Source organism: Anolis carolinensis, chromosome 1 (genome assembly GCF_035594765.1).
Source record: "Anolis carolinensis isolate JA03-04 chromosome 1, rAnoCar3.1.pri, whole genome shotgun sequence".
In the NCBI taxonomy this organism is placed as follows: domain Eukaryota; kingdom Metazoa; phylum Chordata; class Lepidosauria; order Squamata; family Dactyloidae; genus Anolis; species Anolis carolinensis.
The window spans coordinates 353,171,390-353,187,774 of record NC_085841.1 but is presented as its reverse complement, the minus strand read 5'-3'; the positions used below and the strand labels follow the sequence as shown (position 1 = coordinate 353,187,774).

Here is a 16,385-nt window from a genome sequence, read left to right as displayed (position 1 = left end):
CCACATGACCTTGGAGGTGTCTACGGACAATGCTGGCTTTTCGGCTTAAAAATGGAGATGAGCACCAACCTGCAGAGTCGGACATGACTGGATTTAATGTCAAGGGGAAACCTTTACCTTTACCTTTGATACAAAATAAATAAATACACAGCCATATAATGCAGTTTGAAACTGTAATTATATGGCAGTGTAGATAGGGACTCAGTTTTCAGTAACTGCAATAATTCAGGACAGAAGGAAAAAAGCGGGAGGAAGAGGGAAATTTTAAAAGCAGCTGGAAAAGTGGATTAATGGGGACAATTGTAGGGTATATGTATGGGATCCTGGAATTTGTGGTTTAAGAAGGGGCACTTTGAATTCTCAATCAAAGAGCTCTAGCCCTCCACTAAACTACAAATTCTGGGATTCCACAGATACAGATGCAACAGCTTTAGTGGAACCATTGTGCTATAATTGTGTAGCGTAAAAGGATAGGTGACCTTGCTTAGCGGGACTTCCTTTCTTTCCTCTATTAAACGTGGTCCTGTTGGCTGCTCTTCTACCGGGTTTCCTTACACCCTCCTTGCTTTCCTTGGTTTCTCCTCTATGAATAAGCCCTTTAAACCACAGAGCTGCTCTATTCCAGTTTCCTAAGAAGTGCTGGCATCTGGACAGATTGCATTCCTTTGGATCCTGTGATGGAAAGAATGAGCTCGAGAACAAAGAGTCGAATGCTTAGGTCCGTACCCAGAAATCTGATATTCAAGCAAAAGGTATAGGAATTAGCTGGGAGAGTTGGCTTCAAATAGGTAGACCTCAATATTAGAGGCTGCATAGGAGCAAAGAGCTGATCATTTGTATCCATGTAGCTTGGCTTAGATTTTCCAGGTGCTAGAAAATAAATTGCTATTTGTATTTATTCAGTTTACATTAAATAGTGGTGTGGTTCTTATTTAAGAAGGGAAATGTTGGTAAGTTAGACCCTCCCCCCACTCCGTTATTTTCAGTACTGCTTTCTTGTGGCTGCGAGCACTTTGGAAGTTCCCGTGCCACCTTCCTGGAATTGTTTTTCCCTCTTTCCTGGATTAGCCACATGGATGATCTTATCACATTAGGGATCACATGGTAAATGGATGACATCAGAACTCAATGTAGTTAATCTGCTTTAACTGGATGATGTCATTGAGGGCAAGATGAAGCAGCCGAGAGCGAGTAAGCATCAGGGTTTTTTGGTTTTTTTTGCAAACAAGTGGACAGATTAGTTTCGGGCATGCAAAAGTAATTGCAAAGCAGAGTGAGTTTCCAGCACAGGTGAAATCTTGCAAGTGTTATGGTTCGTCTGTTGTTTAAAGGCACAGAAGAGGGAAGACTTTTGACCATCCAGATGTTTTAGGTGACGGTTTCCATTTTGCAGGCCTCTCTGGGGGCCAAAACATCTGGACAGCCAAAAGTTCCACAGCCCTGGACAACACTGTATCTCCACTCCATCTTGAAGACATTAGGATGGGTGGTGGTTAGAACAATTTTAAAATTTTAAGTATGATGAAAAGCATATATAAAAATTTTGCCCAAGGGGAGAAATCTAATCCAGCAACCGAGTATGAAAACTCTTAGCCTTAATGCATTAAACTTGGCATTTGGAAGACTATTTAGATAAAGAGGAAATTATTAATAGAGGGTGAGAGGCTAGTTTATGTTTTCCCTTAGGACACAACCTGAGGGTTGGGGCCTCTGGGGGGTCGCCAAAGACCATCAGAAAATACATATTAATTCACAGTGCTATCTGGAGGTAGGTGAACAACATCTCCCCTAAATCACTGTTAATTCCTCCCAAATCCCTCCAGTATTTTCTGTTGGTAAGTTTGGCCCAATTTTATCATTGGTGGGGTTCAAGGGGCTCTTTAATTGTAGGTGAACTATAAATCCCAGCAAGGTCTATTTTCCCCAAACTCCACCAGTGTTCACATGTTGAATATTCATGCCAAGTTTGGTCCAGATCCATCATTGTTTGAGTCCATAGTTCTCTCTGGATATAGGTGAACTACAACTCCAAAACTCAAGGTCAATGCCCACCAAACCCTTCCAGTATTTTCTGTTAGTCATGGGAGTTCTGTGTGTCAAGTTTGGTTCAATTCCATTGTTGGTGGAGTTCAGGATGCTCTTTGATTATAGGTGAACTTTAAATCCCAGCAACTGCAACTCCCAAATGACAAAATCAATCCCCTCAACCCCACCAGTATTCAAATTCTGAATATCAGGTATTAGTGCCAAATTTGGTCCAGTGAATGAAAATACATCCTGCATATCAGATATTTACATCACGATTCATAACAGTAGCAAAATTACAGTTATGTAGTAGGCCATGGGACAGGTAGCTTTTCTTGTCCAAATCAACCTGTTGATTTTTGTTGTTATGCATTTATGTATTTACGTATTTATTTATTTACAGTATTTTTACCCCTCCCTTCTCACCATGAAGGGGACTCAGAACAGCTATACAGAAACACATATACAGCAAACATTCAAGGCCGAATTACATAATTACACAAGGACAGACAATATAGAAGAGGTAAAGATAGATTTTTCACATCTTATTTCCTGTATCTTTGGCAGCTGTGCTGGACTCCAGCCATGGAGAGTGCTGTTGCTCTATCTTCCATGTTGAGAAGCTCCTCCCTATTCTCCTGATTGATGTCGTCTTAAAATGCGCCTTTATAACCTCTCTGCTAAAAAGTGGTACCTATTTTATCTAGTTGCATTTCTACTTTTGACCCTGCTAGGTGGGCAGGTTAGTTGGGGCTAACAATGGGTGCTCATCCCCAACTCGGGTTCAAACCGCTGACCTTTCAATCAGTAGGATCTTTCTGCAGCACAGTAGTTTAGCCTGCTGTGCTAAGCCCGGCTTCAAGTCAATTCCAGTTTACAGTGGCCCTATTATCCAGATTTCATGGCAAAATTTATGCCAAGAAAGTCTGCCATTATCTTGAAAAAAGGGAAAGCAACAGGAAAAGAAGAAATTATATTCACTCAAGGAAGCCATGAGTGTTCAAGACCTGAGCAAGACCTGAATAGCCATGAGTGTGCAAGACCTAAGCAGGGCAATTGAGAACTAAGAATGCTAGAGATTATAGTGTCAGTATAAATTGAAGTCAACCTTGAAAATGAATAATATGTAATAATAATAATAACACAGACTAAAAGAATGTGATTTGCCCATAGTCATCCCAGTCTCCCAGAAGCCTAGTCACAAACTCAGGCTATGACATCACATAGGCTCAAATTCTGTTGTTGTTGTTGTTGTTGTTAACAGAATCTTGTTTTTTAAAATAGTTAAACATTAACAAAATCCAAAAGTTAGACTATCAAAAATTAAAACCACTTGAAAATATACTATACATACCCATGTATAAATTGACCTCATGCACATTTTAGAGCCAAAATGATGAATGTTGCTAGGACCCATGGATAAGTTCAGGGTGTGGGTTTTAAATGCTATTTATTAAGTTATGTCTGTATGTATGTACTATACTTGTTGGCATTGAATACAGTAGCGTCTCACTTATCCAACATAAACGGGCCGGCAGAACGTTGGATAAGCAAATACGTTGGATAATAAGGAGGGATTAAGGAAAAGCCTATTAAACATCATTTTAGGTTATGATTTTACAAATTAAGCACCAAAACATCATGTTATACAACGAATTTGATAGAAAAAGTAGTTCAATACAAAATAATGCTATATAGTAATTACTGCATTTATGAATTTAGCACCAAAATATCACAATTTATTGAAAACATTGACTACAAAATGCGTTGGATAATCCAGAACGTTGGATAAGCGAGGAATAAAAAGAAATACACACCTTCTGTTGCTCTCCTTTCCCTCCCCTTTGACTCAAACGTTCTTGCAATAATAGTAATAATAATAATAAATCCTGCAAATTTGCAAGAGTCTCTCTTTTACTTCCCCTTCCACCATGCAATGTTTTTATTCTTCCTGGCTTGCAAGAGGTTCTGTCATTCACTCTCCTTTTGCTTTTAAAAACATTCCCTCCTTGTCCTTCTCTCTCTTAAAAAATAAGATAACTCCAACCTGGGAGGAGAAGTTGAGAAGGGAGGTTTTGGAAAAGAAAACATACTGTGGCCTCCAGGCTCCACTGCTGGCTTGACCTTGACCCCATTATAAGCCGGTGGAGGCTTTTTCAGCCCCCCCAAAAACTCGGCTTATCTTCGAGTACTATTAGTAAATCTCTTTGTTTCAATGGGTCTCCTCTAGCTGGAATTTAAAATATGACACGGGCAAGACAACTATTAAGAGAGGGTTATATTTTGTGGTGTGTGCATTCCTTTAGTTTCTGCTACTATCACATCTTTGGTTAACTTGGGATTTACGGTTACAGTTTTACAATTCAAAAACCAGTTTGGCCTCTAGATGCAACAGTGAGAAGAATGTACACATTCTAGGCAGAGGCAACAACCTACCCAGTTACTTTTAAGACTCCCTAAGGGGGAGGAAGAAGTTTAGTCTAATAACATTAATTCAGGAACCATGCACATCACGAGGTAAGATACAGTATAGATACAGATATACTGACCTTTGTGAAGGACAAAGAAGGTTCCTGAAGCCAAGCAGATGAAAACCAAGACAAATATGGCCAAGATGGCAAATATTATTGATAGGGAAGAATACACCAGTCAGGAGAGGCTGGAGCAGTTTGCTTTTGCTTGAGCCTACTGGGAAGTACAAGGTTTTGCCTCCTGCTTTTCGAGTTTGAACTCACTTTGCAGCAAATGAAATAAGCTGAATGAGCGCTCGCTGTTAGCCCCAGCTCCTGCCAACCTAGCAGTTTGAAAACATGCAAATGTAAGTAGATCAATAGGTACCGCTCCGGTGGGAAGGTAACGGCGCTCCATGCAGTCATGCCGGCCACATGACCTTGGAGGTGTCTACAGACAACGCCGGCTCTTCAGCTTAGAAATGGAGATGAGCACCAACCCCCAGAGTTGGTCACGACTGGACTTAACATCAGGGGAAAACCTTTACCTTTTAAAAGGAAAACTGGGGGTATTTTAAAACTATCTGAAAAAGTGTGATGATGGAGGATTGACCTGGTCTGTCTCTGCTAAATGTATGCTGTTTACAAAATAAAGCAAAGAATGCTGGTATGGTCATCCAGTGATGGATAAATAACCTATGCCATCCTTGATATTTTGCTATTTGACCAAGATAGAACAAAGCATGTATGGACAGAAGGTAGATTGACCCACAAATGACACATTTCAGATCATACACTAGTTGACAAGAACCAGCGTGGTATATGGGTCTGAGTATTGGACTATGATTTTGGAAACCAGGATTAAATATCTACTCAGCCATGAAAACCCATTGGATAGCCTTGAGCAAGTTACATTCCTTCAGCATCGGAGGAAGACAAGGGTAAACCTCTTCTGAACATTTTTTTTGCCAAGAAAACGCTGTGATAGGATCATCTTAGCATCAACAGAGGTCAGAAATGACCTGAAGGCACAAAACATGTGTGGCTATTTTTGCTTAGTAAATGGATCATATCAGTTCCAAAACATGCAAATGTAAGTAGATCAATAGGTACCACTCTGGCGGGAAGGTAACGACGCGCCATGCAGTCATGCCGGCCACATGACCTTGGAGGTGTCTACGGACAACGCCGGCTCTTCGGCTTAGAAATGGAGATGAGCATCAACCCCCAGAGTCGGGCATGACTGGACTTAACATCAGGGAAACCTTTACCTTTACTAAATGGATCTTAACACAGTTTGGTATCATTTCGGTTTAAACGGGAAGCCTCATGGTATTGCTGCATTACAACCATGTCACAGGTATGATGCAAGAACTACAGGTGGATGCAAGAACAGAGAAATGGATACAGTAGAGTCTTGCTTATCTAACCTTCACTCATCCAACATTTTGTAATATCCAATGCAGTCTGCCTCCTGCCTGGATCCACAGCTGTTTCTTAAGGCAGGCAAGGATCACAGATTTTTTTAAAAATCTTCACAGAACTGAACTTTTTACGGATTTAACATCTGACAATGTTGCTACTGTCAGTTCTTTTTATGCAATTCTATTTTTATTTGTAGTCAATTTTTTTAGTAGTCAATGTTTTTGTAGTCAATGTTTTCAATACATTGCAATGTTTTGGTGCTGAATTCGTAAATACAGTAATTACTACATAATATTACTGTGTATTGAACTGCTTTTTCTGTCGATTTGTTGTAAAACATGATGTTTTGGTGCTTAATTTGTAAAATCATAACGTAATTTGATGTTGAATAGGCTTTTCCTTAATCCCTTCTTATTATCCAATATTTTCGCCTATCCAAAGTTCTGCCGGCCCGTTTATGTTGGATAAGTGAGACTCTACTGTAGCTGAAACAGGTGAGCTCAACCCAACCTACCTGGTAAGATCCATGGTTAACAGGCACACATTAAAGCACTAGAATTGGCTTTTTCATTCTCATTCAGATTTCACTTCAGCTCTGCAAGTCAATAGTACCAGAAAATTAAACCTGTAAGAGTGGCTAGGTATTGTCAGCTCTGGCATTAGGGACAGTAAGGCAAGTACCGCAAGCAGCAAATATTGGGAAGGAGTACTTTTCCTGCACTAATGATAGGGTGATAGTGCATTGTCCAGTCTGGGCAATGGGTCAAGCCTTATCAGATCCAATCCCACTTTCCAGAGCATCTTGAAATGATACAATACTCAGGAGTTTCCAGTGAACTTTGGAGTATTCCCCAACTTTGCCCAAAGTGGGGCAAAGCCAGTTGAAAGACACGAACAAAACAAAACCCTGCTATACTTACCGGAAGTCACTGTTCATCATGGGGAAATCCCACAGTCCACTTGGAGTAAGATTTTTTGCAAGTCTTTGGATTAAATTGATGCGACTCAAAGGTTCTTGGCAAGGGGTTGGACTGGATGGTCTATGGGGTCTCTTCCAACTCTATGATTCTAATACAGTCCTTGGGTCTGGACTGATGGATGTCCCCAAGCCATTGGCACATTTTGAGGAAACAAACGAATGATGCTACCCAGTGGACACAACTTTAATGCTGTCCTCTGGCACACTGGGAAAATAATGTTATGGTTGGCCATATCCCACAGCTTGTGAATCCCTAGTTTAATTGATTATAGTCCCAACTCTATGATCCCTCTCTTTTGTGAAAAGAAGCTGGTTGCTGCCAGATTGTAAGCAGATGGCAGCTCGAAGAGAGGACCTCCAGATGTTGCTGGAAAACTCCCAACATTTCTGCCCATCAGCCATGTTGGTTGAGGCTGCTGGTAGCTGTAGTCCAACATCTCTGGAGGGACATCTGTTTTCCTTCTCTGATTCTTCAAAGGCTTCCATGTGAACCAGACCTAGAAACATCTGCATTAACTTGCATGATCTGCAGCCTTCTTTCTGAAGTACAAAATTACATTTCCTTGGCATCTAGGAACTGGTTTGTTGTTGCAGATTTCAAAGTGGCCTTGTATTTATGCAGGTGGAAAAGCCTCCTATAAAACCTGTTGTTCTTTGAAACAAAGCAATGCTTGGGGATGACGACATCTTGCTCTTTGTTTCCTCTACATAGCCGTTTCTCTTCCTTTATGCCAACTGGGCTTTAAAAGTCGTAATTTTTTTTCACTCATTAGTCAGAGCTACTGTGGCTGAATCTACTTCCGACAAGGTGAGTTTGAATTTCCCTGGATAAGGAGTCATCTTTATGTTACTGAGTTAATAAAGGCAAAGTGCAAGTTGATTTGGCAACAAACACTACGATGTCAGAAACACGATCAGCGGATTGAAAAAAGTCCATATTTGACAACAAAAATGAAAGCAACCATCACAATGGTTATTTATAGGCCAGTGTGGACCTACAATGAAGAACTAATGCAGTTTGGCATCAAATTGCATTAATTCAACTGTGTAGACCAGGTATGGGCAAACTTTAGTCCTCCAGGTGTTTTGGACTTCAACTCCCACAATTCCTAACAGCCTACCGGCTGTTAGGAATTGTGAGAGTTGAAGTCCTAAACACCTGGAGGGCCGAAGTTTGCCCATCCCTGGTGTTGACACACACCTAATTGGGCTCCCTATGTACAGAAAGGGTAAGCCAATGAGGATCAGGATCTACTTGTTCGTGGGATCTCCATTCATGGAATGTTCTCCTTTTAGAGACCTATTTGTTGCCCAACATCTGTCTTTCAGCCAAAACACAGTGAACCAGAATACATTAATCATCCCAACCTTTCAAGGAATCGGAAAGTCTGCTGCTAGTTTGTATGGCTTCCATTGTGTTTCAGCAGACATTTACACACATATTATTTCAGTTAGCTGATGAAAAATCTGATTGGTCTGAATAGACATCAAAGACCAATGATCTTGAACTGGTGCACTGTCAGTAAATAAAACGTAAGTGAAATTCACGGAGCAGCAATGGAATATCAATTAAGGAATGCTTCTCCTTGCTAGAAAGAAAGATCTTCACCTGAAAGAGACAAAAACACACAAGAAGTTGTGTTTGACGTAGTTAAACAGGTTCTTAAATGGTTTTATGTTTTAATATCTTAATGTTAATGGTTTTAAATTGTATTTATATGTTGATTGTTTCTATTGATTTTATGTTATGTTTTATTTGCTTTGTATAATGAGGCTTTGAATTTCTGCCTAAATGTATGTTGTAAGCCGCTCTGAGTCCCCTGCGGGGTGAGAAGAGCGGGATAGAAATGAAGTTAATAATAATAATACAGTAGAGTCTCACTTATCCAACATAAACAGGCCGGCAGAACGTTGGATAAGCGAATATGTTGGATAATAAGGAGAGATTAAGGAGAAGCCTATTAAACATCAAATTAGGTTATAATTTTACAAATTAAGCACCAAAACATCATGTTATACAACAAATTTGGCAGAAAAAGTAGTTCAATATGCAGTAATACTACATAGTAATTACTGTATTTATGAATTTTGTACCAAAATATCATGATATATTGAAAACATTGACTACAAAAATGTGTTGGATAATCCAGAACATTGGATAAGCAAGTGTTGGATAAGTGAGACTCTACTGTAATAATAATTTTATTGGTTTTAATTCTGTTTAAATGTTTGCTTTGAGTTTAAATTTACATATTGTGTGATTTTTAGTGTTAGCTGGTTTGATTTTCCTTTGGGAGAGAAGAAACTGGATGTAAATACTAATACTAATACTACGTACTACTGCTACTAATAATAATCCAGCATATATATCTCATTTGCTGTGTCATACTCTGACACAAGCAAATCTCTTTTGAGAGGGTTTTGTCTGTTTTCCGGGCTGTGGCCATTTTCCAGAAGTAATTTCTCCTGATATTTCACCCACATCTATGGCAGGCATCCTCAGAGATTGTGAGGTATATTGGAAAAACTAAGCAAGGAAGGTTTATATATCTGTGGAAGGTCCAAGGTGGGAGAATATATGCACAGATATATATCGTATATGCTTGAGTATAAGCCGACCCAAATATAAACCTAATTTTACCGCAAAAAAAACCTGGGAAAACATTGACTCAAGTATAAGCCGAGAGTGGTAAATTTCAGAAATAAAAATAGATACCAATAGAATTACATTTAATTAAGGCATCAGTAGGTTAAATGTTTTTAAATATTTACATAAAACTGTAATTTAAGACAAGACTGTCTAACTCTGATTAAATCATTATTCTCATCTTCTTCAATGTAAGTGGGCTTATGTAGTCTTTTAATAAGAATAGAGTAAAATAATTAATGTAATAATAATAATAAATACAGTAAAATAACAAATGTAATAATAAATGGAGTAAAATAATAAATGTAATAACAATATCAGAGTGAAATAAATAATAAACGTAACAATAATAAATAGAATAAAATAATAAATGTAATACTACCAGTAATAATAGAGAAAAATAATAAATGTACCATATATACTTGAGTATAAGCCGACTGGAATATAAGCCAACCAGGACCCTCACCCGAGTATAAGCCGAGGGGGGCTTTTTCAGTCCTAAAAAAAGGGCTGAAAAACTCGGCTTATACTCGAGTATATACGGTAAACCTTCCTTGCTTAGTTTTTCCAATATACCTCACAACCTCTGAGGATGCTTGCCATAGATGTGGGCAAAACGTCAGGAGAGAATGCTTCTGGAACGTGGCCGGAAAACACACAACAACCCTGTGATTCCGGCCATGAAAGCCTTCGACAACACATTGAACATCTCTTTTGAGAGGATATAGACAGTGCTGTAGCATAAATAGCAAATCTTGTGCCCTAATATATTTGAGTTGAGCAAAAGGAAGAAAAACTTCCTTTTTCTGTCCAAAGATTATTCCTACAGCTATACTTTTGGATAGATCACTTTAGTTCTGTTCTTTAGTTCAGCTCTATTAGGTTTAACCAGGCATCTACCACACCCCTATACTGCTGATCGGAATCAGTCTGAGAATTATCGAACAGGTTTTCCAGGTTTGCATGCCATTGGGGGCAATCGGGTAACTCAGGAGTATACCTTTGCATTAAGAAAACACTTTCTTGTTTTCTGTTTCTGTGTGGTCACTGTGCAGTTCTCCACATGGTGTGCCCAGTGCTATTAAAAGAGCCATTTAGTAAGCCTATGGCATTGAAGGTTATAGCAGTATATTCCTTTTAATATTCCTTTTAACTGCCATGGAAACATTCTGTAAAATGCTGGGGTTTGTACTTTAGGGAGACCTAGGCTCCATCTACGCTGCCATATAATCCAATGTCTGAATCTGGATTATCTGCTTTGAACTGGATTATATGAGTCTACACTGCCATATAATCCAGTTCAAAGCAGATAATCAGGATTCAGAAACTGGGTTATATGGCAGTGTGGACCCAATCACAAGAGTCCTTTGCCTGAGAGTTCTAAAGCCTATTATCTAAACTACAAATACTAGGATTTCATGCAATTGTGTTATGGCAGTGAAATTAAAACAGTGTAATATTTAATGCACAATGGTCTCTGTTGGTATTTATATGTTTTTAATCTAATGTGCTTTAATTATATTTCAACCTAGGTTGTACCCTACCGTGAGCCTTGGGGAGAGGAGGGTGAAATAACAACAACAACAACAACAACAACAACAACAACAACAACAACAACAACAACAACAACAACATGTCAAGCTACTCTGGGACTTCCGAATTCAGACAGACAGAGTTCTGGAGCACAATACTCCTGACCTCACAATCGTGTCAAAAAACAAAGTATGGATTGTCGATGTTGCAATCCCAGGTGACAGCAGGATTGAAGAAAAACAACTGGAAAAGCTGACACCATATGAGGACTTAAAGATCCAATTGCAAAGACTCTGGCACAAGCCAGTCAAGGTGGTCCCAGTGGTGATCAGCACACTGGGTGCAGTGCCTAAAGACCTTGGCCTGCACTTAAACACAATCGGCACTGACAAAATTACCACCTGCCAGCTGCAGAAGGCCACCTTACTGGGATCGCCGATACATCACACAGTCCTAGAAACTTGGGAAGTGTCCGACGTGTGATCCAATACAACAGCCAACAGAGTGTCTGCTGTGGACTCATCTTCTTGTGTTTCAAATAATAATAATAATAATGATAATGATGATGATGATGATGATGATATGATAGAGTTAAATGTTGTCACATAATGGCAGATCCCTTTTCTCCAGAAGATCTATCAGAGTTGGAAGAGACCTTGTGGGCCATCCAGTCGAACCCCCTGCCAAGAAGCAGGAAAAGCTGGACAGATGGCCATCCAGCTTCTGCTTAAAAGTCTCCACCACACTCCACGGCAGAGAGTTCCACTGCTGAACAGCTCTCACAGTGAGGAAGTTCTTCCTAATGTTCAGGTGGAATCTCCTGTAGTTTGAAGTAATTGTTCCACGTCCTAGTCTCCAAGGCAGCAGAAAACAAGCTTGCTCCCTCCTCCCTATTATTTCCCCTCACATATTTATACATGGCTATCATCCTGTCTTCTCTCAGCCTTCTCTTCTGCAAACACACCTATTTATTTGTTGCCATATTCGTTGCCATATTTCTCAGGTTTTTAAAAATTATGTGTGTCCTTGTATTATTTTCTGGTAATTCCTAGCACCAGCTGACACATGTTATTGTCATGCTTGAGTGGGTTTCTTTTTAATTCTGAAATTTATTGGAATTTAAAAAATCCTTCTCTTGTCCTCATTTTTCTCTTTTAGTATTTTTAAAATCATTGTAATGCATCAAAGAAATGACACGTTGTACTGCAATGCTATAATATTAAGAAAAATTACCATAAAACTTAAGAGAGGAAAAATATGTTCTTCAAGGCTTCAGATCATCTCAGTAGTACACCACAGAGTGAAAAATAACAATAACAAAAAAAAACTTTGGAAAAGGTTTAGTGCAGATGCAAGAAATTACTACAAGCAACTTCTCAAAAGAATTGGAACAAGTGGATGAGGAAGTGATTTTTGAACTTTTGTATTTGGTTTAACTTTTTTTAAAAAAAACCTGTTGTGAGCTGCCTTCAATCCCAGTCTGGGAAAAACACAAGTTATAAATAAAGAAGGAGAAGAAAGAGAATTGTTTGCACACTGCCAGGTGATTTGAATCAGGGCTTAAGCGGAGACTGGAAAGGGAAATCATAGAGCTGGAAGGGTCAAGTTCAACCCCTGCTCAGTGCAGGAAATCCAGCTAAAGCATCACCAGCAGGTAGATACTCTGCCGCCAGTGTAGATAATTGGTTCCATTGTTAGGCAGTGTTTTATATCCAGTGTTCAATTGCAATCTACCCATCTGTAACTTAAAACCATTATACTGAGTTCTAGCTTCTGGAGAAGCCGAGAATAAACCAGCATCCTCCTCTCTGTTCCATTTCTAAAGATATTTAAAGAATGTAGTCCTATCACTTTCAAATCTCCCTTTCACTATGTCTATTCACAACCTTTCTTCATATGTTTTGTTCCCCGTACCCCTTGCCACCCTTCTTGCCCTTCTCTGAACCTGTTCAAACTTGTCTGTATCCTTCTTCAAACGAAGCACCCAGAACCAAATGCAATACTCCAGATGTGGCCTAACTAGCATAGCATATAGTGGAACTGTTACTTCCTTTGTTTTGGAAAGTATGATTCTCTTTACATAGGTGAAATAAAGAAAAATAAAGAGTCTGGCCATTGGTAATTGAGACATCTTGCTTTATCATACTGATCTTAAAGTGTATGCAAAGATTATTTATTTATTTATTTACTTATTTATTTATTTTGTAGGAGACTAGCCCGGAGGGGGAGTAGAGAATTCCAGGAGAGCAGTAAAACAAGCCTTTTATTATAATAGCTGATGATAAGGCAAAACAGCCGTAGGTACCCACATTTTGTGGGTCCGTACCATCCAAATGGCCATTGCAACATGTGCATAGCAAACAAAGGATTTTATATTTCAGCCTTATCTAGAATTGACCAATGGCTGAGGGTCTTCCCCACCTTCCACACCTACTTTGGCACAAGTTATACCAATGACCTAACTTGTTTACTCTGAGCTTTCTTCTCTCTCTGGAACTTCCTGAAGAATGGCACCAGCTCACAGGGAGAGGAGGGGCACAGGTCCTGTGTTGCACATACTACTTTGATTCATACAAAGTGCTTATATTGTCTATATAAAGGCTATATGATATATGCAGAGGCAAAGCTATATATGCAATAATTTACTATTTTCTGGCTTATGGTCCCTACAATTTAAAACATTTATATTCCGCCCTTCTCACCCCGAAGGGGACGCAGGATGGAGCACAACATATATATGACAAACATTCGATGCCAGAACATAAAATAAACCATAAATATACATAAACACTAAAATCAGTTATCTTCACATTAAAACCATTATTTAAAACCATCACAAGTCAGCCATATCTGGCAAAGAGTATGCATCCCATCTGAAACCCGTGGCTGCTTTCTGCAGAATTCTGGAGCTTGCAGTTTAGTGAGACACAGGACCTCTCTGGCTGAGCATTTTAAAGGTTTCTCTCCTAAACTACAAGCCCCAGAATTCTGCAGAAGGCAGCCACAGGCTTTCAGATGGGATGTATACTCATTGCCTATTCTTTACGCTCTCGGTAACAACTTTCCAGAGCCTCCAGTGACTCAGTGTGTTAAAGCGCTGAGCTGCTGAATTTGTAGACCGAAAGGTCCCAGGTTCAAATCCGGGGAGCGGAGTGAGCGCCCGCTGTTAGCTCCAGCTTCTGCCAACCTACCCTGTTTCCCCTAAAATAAGACATCCCCAGAAAATAAGACCTAGTAGAGGTTTTGCTGAATTGCTAAATATAAGGCCTCCCCCTAAAGTAAGACCTAGCAAAGGTTTTGTTTGGAAGCATGCCGGCCAAGCAGAACTCTAGAGCATACAGGATCGGTAAATGTACATACCATAGAGTGTTGTACATGGAAATAATGGTAGTAACAAGAAATTCTTGATAGGATTCAGTTTGTCTGGTTATGCTGGTTTGTGATGACAACTACTGTAATAAATGTTCATATTTTTTTTGTTCAACAATAAATGTGAATTCTTCTTCATGGAAAAATAAGACATCCCCTGAAAATAAGACCTAGTGCATCTTTGGGAGCAAAAATTAATATAAGACACTGTCTTATTTTCGGGGAAACACGGTAGCAGTTCGAAAACATGCAAATGTGAATAGATCAATAGGTCCTATTGATCAGTAGATCCTATTGGCGGGAAGGTAACGGTGTTCCATGCAGTCATGCCGACCACATGACCTTGGAGGTGTCTACGGACAACACCGGCTCTTCGGCTTAGAAATGGAGGTGAGCACCAAGCCCCAGAGTCGGACACGACTGGACTTAACGTCAGGGGAAACCTTTACCTTTACCTAACAACTTTCCAGGCTTTAAATCACAACTTCCAGGCTGATTGCAATCACAACTTCCATCTGTGGTCAGCAAAGCCAGTACTGAAAGCTTATTCCTCGATTAAAATAACCAGTAAATAACATGTATTTGGCGATTGAACCAGGAAGCTTTGGCTTGCAAAACATGTGCTGTATAATTGCTGTTATGTGCCTTCAAATAGTGTCCAACTTACAGTCATCTTGAAGCGAATCTATCCTGGAGTTTTCTAAGACTGAGTATGACTTGCCTAAAGTCACCTAGTGGATTTCGAACCCCAGTCTCCAGAGTCATAGTATCGTCCAGGCATGGAAAACTTCAACCCTACAGGTGTTTTGGACTTCAACTCCCATAATTAAGTCCAAAACACCTGGAGAGCCGTAGTTTGCCCATGCCTGGTATAGTCTAACAATCAAACCACTATGCTGAACTATTCCCAGGCTACAAGTCCTGCCCCTAATGCCGACGGCCTCTCCAGTTACAATCATCTTGGAAGGAAGGAAAACAAGCAATGTCTAATTGCTTAGATTGCTTCTGGAACATGGCCATAGGTAAGGTAAAGGTTTGCCCTGACGTTAAGTCCAGTCATGTCTGACTCTGGCGTTTGGTGCTCATCTCTATTTCTAAGCTGAAGAGCCAGTGTTGTCTGTAGACACCTCCAAGGTCATGTGGCCGGTATGACTGCATGGAGCGCCGTTACCTTCCCGCTGGAGCGGTACCTATTGATCTACTCACATTGGCATGTTTTTGAACTGCTAGGTTGGCAGAAGCTGGAGCTAACAGCGGGCGCTCACTCTACTCCCGGGGTTTGAATCTGGGACCTTTCGGTCTGCAAGTTCAGCAACTCAGTGCTTTATCACACTTTGCCACCGGGGCTCCGGAACATGGCCATACAGCCCGGAAAACTAACAGCAACCAAATGTCTCTTCTCTTTCCTGTATGTTCAATTCTCAGTCAGCAAACATGTTTTTGTTGTGTGCCCTGAAGCTATGTCTAACCCATGGCAATCCTATAGCGAACCTATAGGTTTTTCTTGGTAAGATATGTTCAAAAGACATTTGCTATTGCTTTCTTCTGAAGCTGAGACAATTTGGCATGCCTAAGGTTGATTGAGGAGGATTCATAGCCAAGTGGGAAACTGAACATTGGTCTCCAGAATCATAGTCCAATGCTCAAACTAAAACACTCTGTTGGTCACAGCAAATAAAATATAGGCTGTCATTATTATTGATCCTCCATGAAAACAATTTGCATTGGGGAATTTGCACAGACAGAGAGGTGGGGTAGTGGATAAACCCACCTATCAATTGCGTGGATTCGATCCAGGTGGTCCTCTCATCATAGCTTTTGAGACAAGGAAAAGAGAAGGGGTGGTCTAATTATAAATCTCCAAAGTTCTTTGCGCTTTATTTGGGCTTTCCTATGGGCTCTTTTTCCTTTTAGACGTTATTTAACCTTGAATATAACCATTAGTTAAAGCAATTAA

The 16,385-nt window shown here is 39.9% G+C and overlaps 2 protein-coding genes across 2 annotated transcripts in view; one reads left to right on the top strand and one right to left on the bottom strand.

Annotated features, from left to right (window-relative positions):
* The window catches only part of zbtb42 (zinc finger and BTB domain containing 42), a 28,420-nt gene extending 15,235 nt beyond the window's left edge, over positions 1-13,185 (top strand). The window contains exon 2 of the transcript XR_010002216.1: positions 11,059-13,185. The gene's annotated coding sequence lies outside the window, so the exon portion shown is untranslated. The remainder of the gene's footprint in view (positions 1-11,058) is intronic.
* LOC134295586 (uncharacterized) overlaps positions 1-16,385 on the bottom strand; it is a 252,270-nt gene that overhangs the window by 64,524 nt on the left and 171,361 nt on the right. The gene's annotated exons all lie outside the window — the stretch shown is intronic.